At 49.4% G+C, this 9,319-nt stretch overlaps 1 pseudogene; it reads right to left on the bottom strand.

Moving 5' to 3' along the window:
* Positions 1–5,345: 5,345 nt before the first annotated feature.
* On the bottom strand, positions 5,346–8,462 carry LOC118011582 (annotated as a pseudogene).
* Between the last annotated feature and the right edge of the window lie 857 nt (positions 8,463–9,319).

The raw sequence follows: 9,319 nt of genomic DNA, 5'->3' as shown, positions 1-9,319 counted from the left end.
TGCTTCCTGGATTTTCATGCCTGTTTCTTTCCCCAAATTAGGGAAGTTCTCTGCTATAATTTGCTCCATTATACCTTCTGCCCCTCTCTCTCTTTCTTCTTCTTCTGGGATCCCAATTATTCTAATGTTGTTTCGTCTTATGGTATCGCTTATCTCTCGAATTCTGCCCTCGTGATCCAGTAGTTGTTTATCTCTCTTTTTCTCAGCTTCTTTATTTTCCATCATTTCATCTTCTATATTACTGATTCTCTCTTCTGCCTCATTTATTCTAGCACTTAGCGCCCCCATTTTTGATTGCACCTCATTAATAGCCTTTTTGATTTCTACTTGTTTGGATTTTAGCTCTTTTACTTCTCCAGAAATGGTTTCTCTAATAACTTCCATATTTTTTTCAAGCCCAGCTAGTATCTTTAAAGTGATGATTCTTAACTCTAGATCTGACATCGTACTAATGTCCGTATTGAGTAGGTCCCTGGCAGTCGGTACTACCTCTTGTTCTTTTTGTTGAGGTGATTTTTTCCGTCTTGTCATTTTTTGCAGAGGAGAATAGATTAATGAGAGAACAAAATGCTAGCAGAGTAACCACGTCCCCAGAAAAATATACTCTAAACAAATCAGAAAAGACCTGAAGCAGTGGGATAAGAAAGGGAAAGAGAGAAAAAAGAAAAAGAAAAAAAAGAAAAAGATAAAGATAAAGATAAAAACAAAAACAAACGAAACAAAACAAGAACAACAACAACAAAAAACAGAATGTGATCAAATATGATCAGGCTGGTATATAGATCAGTGCCACACACTAGATTTGGGGTGTATTTTGGTCTTTTAGAAGAAAGTGCCTCCCAAAATTTTAAAGAAAGAAAAACTTATATATGTACAAAAATAAGGGTTGATATGATGAAGGGATGGAATATGATTGTAAAGATGGAAATTATAAAAAATTTTATAAATGGAATTGATAAGAAGTTGTTTGAAAAAAGAAAGAAGAGGATTTAAAAAAAGAAAAAGAAAAAAAAAGGGAGAGGATGTGATCAGGCAGGGGAATAGAAAACACCATATACTAGAGATTTAGGGTATATTTTAATCTGTTAGAAGAAACTATCTCAAAATTTTAAAGAGAGAACAACTTATATATATAAGCCAAAAATATGGGTAACTACTATGAAGGGATAGAATATGACTCTAAAAATGAAAAATAAAAATGTTATTTTTAAAAAAAGGGATTGATAAGATGTTGGTTGAAAAGGGGAAAAAGAGAATTTCAAAAAGAAATAAAAAGACAAAAAGACAGTTCAAAAATATTAACTTTAAAAGACTAAAGAATCATGGTAAAAAAGCCGTGAATTCTATGTGCAGTATTCCCCTAGCGCTGAAGTTCTGCCGTTCTCATTGATCGGTAAACTTGGTCTTGGCTGGCTGTTCTCGCTGATCTTCTGGGGAGGGGCCTGTTGCCGTGGTTTCCAAATGTCTCTGCCGGAGGCGGAATTGCCCCGCCCTTGCCCCCTCCCGGCTAAGTAATCTGCTTGGGTTTGCTCTCCGGGGCTTTTGTTCCCTGCGATCTTTCCGTACAGCTTTGGAGGCAGAGAGTGAAAATGGCGGCCTCCCAAGCTCCGCCCCGGAGGAGCCGAGAACTCGGGGCCCCACTTCTCAGTGAGCCCCCAGAGAAAAGCCGTCAGTCACTCCTGTCTCCCCGGTCTCCGGCCGCACTCCGTGCTCGCCCGGCCTGTGACCGCGCATTTCTATCTCTGGCACCCGACCCCGTGTGGAGTCTCCAAACCCAGCAGATCCCTGCGGTGCACTCCCGCGTGGCTCCTCCCGGGGGAGGAAGGTGAGTGTCACTGGATTTGCCACTTGCTGGGTCCCTGCTGGAGGAGCAGGGGCCCGACTGTGCCGCGGATCATGGTTTATGGCCACCCCGAGCTGAGAGCCTGTGCCTGGGCTCTGCCTCTGCAGCCGGCTTCCCCGCTCTGATACCTGGGAGCTCTTCTGCACTCAGGCACCCCCAGTCTTCCTGTGACCCCGAGGGTCCTGAGACCACACTGTCCCGGAGGCTTCCACCCCCCGCTTAGCCACCAGAGTGACGTCCCTCAGCGGAGCAGACTTTTAAAAGTTCCAATTTTGTGCTTCGCGGCTCTATCACTTGCCACAAGCGGCCGACGGAGGCCCCTCCCCGCCATCTATCCTCCCGAATATCGCCTTGGATTCAGTTCTCCGCACGTCCTACCTTCCAGAAAGTGGTCACTTTTCTGATGAGAGAGTTGTTGCTATTCTTTTCTTCGATCTCCTGTTGAGTTTGTAGGTGTTCAGAATGGTTTGATCCCTATCCAGCTGAATTCCTGAGAGGAGACGAAATCCAGGTCTCCTACTCCTCCGCCATCTTGCTCCGCCCCTTGATAGCATTTTTAAGTTCTGCCAATTCCCCTTTTATTTCTGCCCTTAGAGACTCTATGTTGCCATTAATTGATTTCCCCATTCTAGCCATTGTCTTCACAATTGCTAACCTGAATTCCATCTCCGACATCTTGGTTATATCTGCATCCATTTGTAAATCTGCAGCATAAGTCATAATCTCTGAGCCTTTTCTGTTTTGGGGGCTCCTCCTCCTAGTCATTCTGTTCATGGGTGTTTGAGGGAATGTATAGAGTCGAAATTATTGGCCAGAACCCAAGCAAGATGCACCTGTTTTCTTGGGACCTTAGGGTTGCTGGCCTCTTGTTTTCCCAGCCTGTCTTCTGCGGGAGGGGCCTGCTGCGCTGTTATTCAGGCAACCCTGTTTGGGCGGAGTTGCCCTGCGCCCCTGTGGAGGGGGATGGGCTCAGTGGGAATCAGTCTTTGGGGCTTTTGTTCTCTGGGCCTTTCCCTGGCGGCTTTCCGCATGTCTTCTGCAAGTCAGAGCAGAAGAGACCATTTCCAACCCTCTGCCTCAGAGCAGAGAGACCTCAGTCTGTTCTTCAGTGAGCTCTCCAGGCCACACTGTCTCCGTTTCTGTCTGTGCTGCTATAAACTGAAGCGTCCTGGGTTGTGTGCCCCTCTGCAGTGCTCCCAGTCCTGCCTCCAGGTCGGGGCACATCTCTGCCCTTTGTGCTTCTAAAACCGCCAGCCGCTCCCAATTTGCGGGCGTGCGACTCTGCCGCTTGGGGTTTCCACTCCCCAGGGGTTGCAGTTCACAGGCGCGACCCCGGCGCACCGGGTTTCCATCTCAGAGGCTGCAGTTCATGTGCGCGTGACCGTCACTCCGGTTTCTGTCTGGGGGGGGCCTGCGATTCACGTGTGCGCGACCCCTCTGGTCTGGTTTTCCACCCCGGGCGCTGCCCTAAAGTTCTTTCCCAACGCTACTAGTCTGCGAGTCTGTGCCCCCTCCACAGCGTGCGAGGCTGTCACTCACCGGCGGTGTAGGATCCCCATGTCCAGGCACCCTCCCGCCTCCATTTATCCTCTGGTATCTGCCTGCAGAATCACGGCTCTCCGCTTAGTACCTCAAAACCAACTGCCTGCGATATTCTGTTTGTAGAGATCCAGATCTTCTTACATCTCAGGCTGGTTTCGTGGGTGCTCAGAGTAGTCTGATAGATATGCAGCTCAATTCCGGGGACAAGTTGAAATAGAGTCCCCTACTCCTCCGCCATCTTTCCCCCCTCCCTCAAAACCCCAACTTTCTGTAGATTTCCATGGGAAGGGGGAGGGGTGGAACCATTAACAAAGCCCCACAAGTGTGATCTGAGGCAGGATTTAGTGAGTCCTTACCAGGAGCCATGATTTGATACCCGCCTTGTGGGCTCTGCTTTCCCAGCCCCAGGAAGTAAGGTGAGCCCACAAAAGGGCCTGGACAGGTCCCCCCACCATTGGGCAGAACATACAGGAGACCCTCTCCTCGAGCTACCTTCTGGGGCTTCAGTAGAATTAGTGGGGTTGACTATGGAAAACATGCTGGGATCACATTGGGTTAAGAGTGCCCTTTATGCTTCCTTCTGCTGATTGAGGCACAACTTGGGACAGACCAGTGTGGGAGTAGACAGGAGGTTGGATGGTGGGAGGGTCTTCAGAAATATCCTGAAGTCTGGGACCAGGCAGGATGGCTATGGGACAAGAGCACAGCTATGTCCATGCTTAGTGATGCTCAGCTGTCAGGGAGGATACCCACCCCTAGGGTCTCCCCATGGCTCTGCCTGGAATCCTGGGAAGCCCATCCAGGTCTCTATGGAGAATGAGCCCTAAAGATATCTAACACCACATGTCTGCTCTAAGTCCCCAAGGAGACCCTGTGATGCAAATTGGGGGGTGCAAGTAGTTCATTTGGGAGATGGTCACAGAGGCACAAAGGGGAAGGCAGACAGAGGAGGGAGAAAGTCAACGTGGCTGTTGTTATGGGTCACTGAGCAGCCATGGGTTTTGTCCTACTGGAATGTGTGAGAACCCTGTGGATCTTCCCTCTGACAACCTCTGTGGAGCTGGGAGACTGTCGCCATCCTACCTGGGGTTGGAGTGTCGTCCTTGAGCCCTATGTCTCTCCAATGAGGTGTGCTGACTCTGCAGATGGAGTGCCACTTGCACAGAGAAAGCCCTGAGCAGAACTTGGGGGAGGTGCAGATCTTGAGGAGGAATGGGAAGTGTTAGGTACTGGGTGGTCCAACTGCATGGACACCAGAGGGATGGCTGGTTGGAAGAGGGGAACCATGACCCCAGACCAAGCGCTGCCCCTGTCTGTATGTATAAATATAGTCTGACTGGAACACAACACTCTTATTTGTGTTCGTATTGTCTATGGTACTTTCAAGGCAACATTAGGGAGTTGAGAACAGGCCATATGGCCCGAAAAGGCCAAAATAGTTACACCTACAGAAAAAGTTTGCCAAGTCCTCTTTTAGAAGATTCCCAAAACAAGGGCCACACGTGCCCTGAGGACATGAGGGCTTGTCTGGGTCTATCTTGCATTCTGAGTGCTCTGCTGGGTCATGGTCATTGTACCTCTGTGAGCCCAGAAACAGAAGCACCTGGGCTTCCAGGTTGGGCCACCTGGAAGATGACCCTGGAGGTCTGAGAGGGAAGAGAACCCATCCTGGGCCCACCTGACTTCCCTGTTAAGATGAGTCCTTCACTTACCCAGCCCCTCTGTCTGGAACCAATGCCACACAAAGCTTCTTGAAATGCTAATGTTTAATGATCTATTCTACAGGATGAAAATGGACAATGAAGAATTTCCATAATGCCTTGGAGTGAGACCCAGACAGAGAACAGAGACACAGACAGAGAACAAACAGAGCCTGGTGTTGCACAGCCACTGAAGAGACACCTACAGAGAAACATTGGATCCAGGAGAACAGTCAGAGCCAGGCAGGGTATAGTATCATTCAATGGAAGCCCTCCAAGCAGGTCTTGTGCAAGAGATAGAAGGTTGTTTCCCAGCACAGTACCAATGGTGAAGAAGCAGTTGAAAGTCTGAGGGGACAAGCACAGGGATGGAGGGTGGGTGGAGAGTAGTGGGAAACAATCCAACTCTGAACACAGCACACATCCCAAACACCCATCCTGGGGTGACAGGCACCTGGGGAGGCAGGCTGTGGCCCTCAGGTGCAGCCCCACCTGAATCCTGCTCGCTCTGGACCTGGGACCTTGTCCTGACCTCAGGGGCTTCTGTGCCAATTCCTCATCCTTAGCCCTGTGGTTTCCAGGGCAACACTTAGGCTGACCCAGTGTGACCTATGCCCTAGCACAGCATTGGGGTGCTCTCTCCCAGGGGGTGCTATCTCACTCAGAGGAACCCCTCACCCTAAGTGGGGTGGCCCAGAGTTGGGGTTCACCTTGACCTTTTCCCCTGGGGCAACAGCTTATAAATCATTGGGACCCAGGTCAGGGCATGAGAGGGAGGGCAATGGGCTGCTCCTCAACCCTCATAACCTCAGGCTCTCAACAGAGCCAGCAAAACCTCAAAAGAGCCACAGGGGCAAAAGTGATGTTGTCCACCCCAACATGCTCCTTCTCCTGAAGGCAGGAAGAGAGGTGGATAAAGCTCAGAGAAGGGGCATCCTGTCTCAGCTTCAGGAGACCTAGACCCTCATGGCCAGGAGCAATCTGACACTGGTGTAGCCTGGGAGCCAGGCAGCTGGAATGAGGTGAGTGGGCAGAGTTTGTTCCCAGATTGACCAGGGGCTACAAGTGCACCCTGAGGATGGCCTGTCCCTGTCTGGCTGGGCTCCTACTGCAGCACCAGCAGTGAGCAAGGTAGGGCCTGCAGCTCCCTCACTCGTCTGTGTCCCTAGGAATGGCTTCACCTCCCTGTCTGTCCCAAACTGCAGCCTCAGCTCTGTGACCCGAGGGATCTGCTGTGTGTCTTACATCGTTCAGCTCTGAGCTTTCTTGAAAGGGACAGTTGTCAATGTCTTCGTCAAATTTCCCACATTTGGTTCTGCGAAGCTCCAGCTCCATGGAGAACGCCAGGTCGTCTTCTATCTGTGGTACATGGAGACATTACAGTGGGAACACCTGTCTTGGTTCTATTAAGAGCTGCTAGTGTAGATCCACACAGTGTAGGGAGAGTCCCAAACACTCCTCCCCGTAGGGAGCTCAACCTGGAACAGCTTGCTGGGGGTAAAGCCAAGCTTGGGGAATTCAAGCAAAGAGGCCTGCGTTTGCTGTGAGACCCAGGGTAAATGCAGGCCTGGGAACACACCATTCATACATCACACCCTAAAGCCCCATGTCCGCAAGTGCCCCAGGGAGACCCAGCCTGACTTCCAGCATGCTTCTGAAGCTACAACAGCACTCCCCAGGGTTAGGTGCTGAGTGCTTAGGAAGGTGTTTGCTCTGCAAGATTTTGCTGAGTAATGCCAGCCCCAGAGTGGGAGACTCTTCTACAGCCCCATTGTGACACCTTTCACCTGCCTGAGGACAGGAAGATGCCCTGCAGTGCTGCTGGAACACTCACATGTGCACACATGCGTACACACACACACACACAATGATACCTCTTGTCCTATTACAAAGTGCCTTCTAAAATTTTTTGTACTCTTCTCCACCCCATTCTACTTCATTCCATCCATACCCCTACTCCACCCTCCACTACTCCCCCATCCCAAACTCAGTGTGAGTGCATATCTAGAGAGCCCAGAGCAGAGGTCCAGCCTGAGAGAGCTCAGGCAGCAGACCCAGACGGGACCTGGCCCGGCAGTGTTCACAGAGGCTGGAGTTCCATGCAGGGTGGAGCTCTCACTGTCCTTTCCTCAGACTCTCAGGGCAGAGGTCCAAAGGGAGAGAGGAATGCCCTGGGCCCCCAACACAAGCACACTCACACATACACACTAGGACGCACATATACACACTCACACACACACATACACCTGCTCACTGACACACTCACTTACACCCACACCTACACACACAAACAGACACATTCACATTAACACAAAATGGGTGTGCTTACACATGTGCTCACACTTTCACAATACTATACATGCTCACTGACACACCCTCACCTACACCCACAGCCACTCACGGACACATACTCACTCAAAACCTCATACTTACAATATACACTCTCACACTCATTGATACACTCAAACACACTCATACACACACTCATTCATGGACATATACCCACTCATAACTACTCATACTCACCTTTACACACACCTCTACACACACACACACACACTTACACACACCTACCTGTACACAAATGACTAGACCTGCTCCTGATGTAGCCCATGTAAAAATAGCATTCCTGGATGCATTCTGTAGACACTCCCATTACAAGGACAATGCTCTGGGAAGAGTGTAGAGTAACATCTATTCCCTTAGGTGGAGACCATAGGGAAGAGACCAGAGAAGCTCTGCTCTGGATGAAGAAGAATCCTCACTCCCTGGATTCTCAAGCCACCTCTCTCTATGTCTGTTCCTCTGTTTGTTAATGATCTTTTTGTATTTGTTTTCTTAGAGTATTTCCCCAACTGATCTCCTCTTTGGGCCTTTTCTTGCTCAGGATCTTTATCACCTCATAGTCCAGATTTTGAAGTATTAGTCATTAAATAATGTCATAAAATGATGAAGATTGAAAATATGTCTTACATGTGAATGGACCCTGACTAGGGTGTTTAATTTCCAAATTATTTCTTCTATAAAACTAACACTAACTGGACAGTTGTATTTTCACTGTATTTTATGGACTTCAGATGGTGAACAAGATCCCCTAGCCTTGACTATAGCAAGTGCAGGTCATTATGTCAAAAAATATGGTTACCTACCTGCTCCTTCCAGGAATTTAGGATGCGCACCAGTCTGTAGGCCTTCATGTCCTTGCTCTGCAGGTTGAATATGTGTAAGGCATACTCCACAGTGGCAGGGAAATGACTTTCCATATCACTGTCTTTCTCCTCTTGGGAATTCCATCTGTGAATAACTAGGAGCTGGAAAACTAAGAGAAGCAGGAGCATGGCCCAGGGCAGGGCCCACCTACACTGCCAGTGTGTCATAATTGCAGGGGTCTGGGCACACATGGCCTTTGCCCTTCCCAGCTCAGGGTCCTACCCAAGTGTCCCTTAGGCATTGTTCCAATTCACTGGCTCCAAAATAACTCTTGCTTCCAGGCCTCCTCTGTTATTACACTCTGTTCCTTCAATCTGTTACTCTGCCTTCTCCATCCAAATCTGCAAAATGTGTCTGCTCTCCAAGGGAGAGGACCAGCCCCAGGCAGGGTGGGTTGGTAAGAACCGCAATGTGAGGGAGGGGGTCCCCTGTAGCTGAGTCCCAGCCACAACCCCTCCATCACCACCTCACTGGTGAGATATATCATTTGGAGGCCCCAGTATCAGAGGCTAAAACAAGGACACAAGACTAAGAGGTAGAAGTGGAAGATGACTCCAGGACACAACAGTAGGGTGAGGGCCACTGAGATAAGGACAGAGTTGAAAAGGAAGAATTGCCAAGAGCCAGCCTTGTGGGAGATGGAAAGCAACCTCCATAGAGAAAATGCATTGTCATCAGAAGGACCAAAGGTTTTGAACACTTGACAGGTCCAGGTGACTCTGTCCCCCTTGGGTCGCAGCCCCCTTGAGTAGTGGAGCAGACCAGGTTCACTGACTCTTGGGATGATATCATGTTAGAGGAGTACAGGGGTGGGAGCCCAGGGTTGGGAGGGGGACTGTCCAATGCACACAGGGACCTACCTCAGCTGCCTAAAGTTCCTGCCCTGTGTGGGAGCCTCAGCATGACCCCCCACATTCCTGAAGAAAATAAGAATACTTCCATGACATAGAAACATATATGGCAGCATAAAGCTATAGGATAATTTTGAAGGGGGAAAATAACACCAAGTGACCTGTTTCAAGGA

Source organism: Mirounga leonina, unplaced genomic scaffold (genome assembly GCF_011800145.1).
Source record: "Mirounga leonina isolate KUSES-001 unplaced genomic scaffold, KU_Mleo_1.0 Mir_150, whole genome shotgun sequence".
NCBI lineage: Eukaryota > Metazoa > Chordata > Mammalia > Carnivora > Phocidae > Mirounga > Mirounga leonina.
Note: the sequence above shows the minus strand (reverse complement) of the source record. Positions and strands in the feature narration are given on the sequence as shown.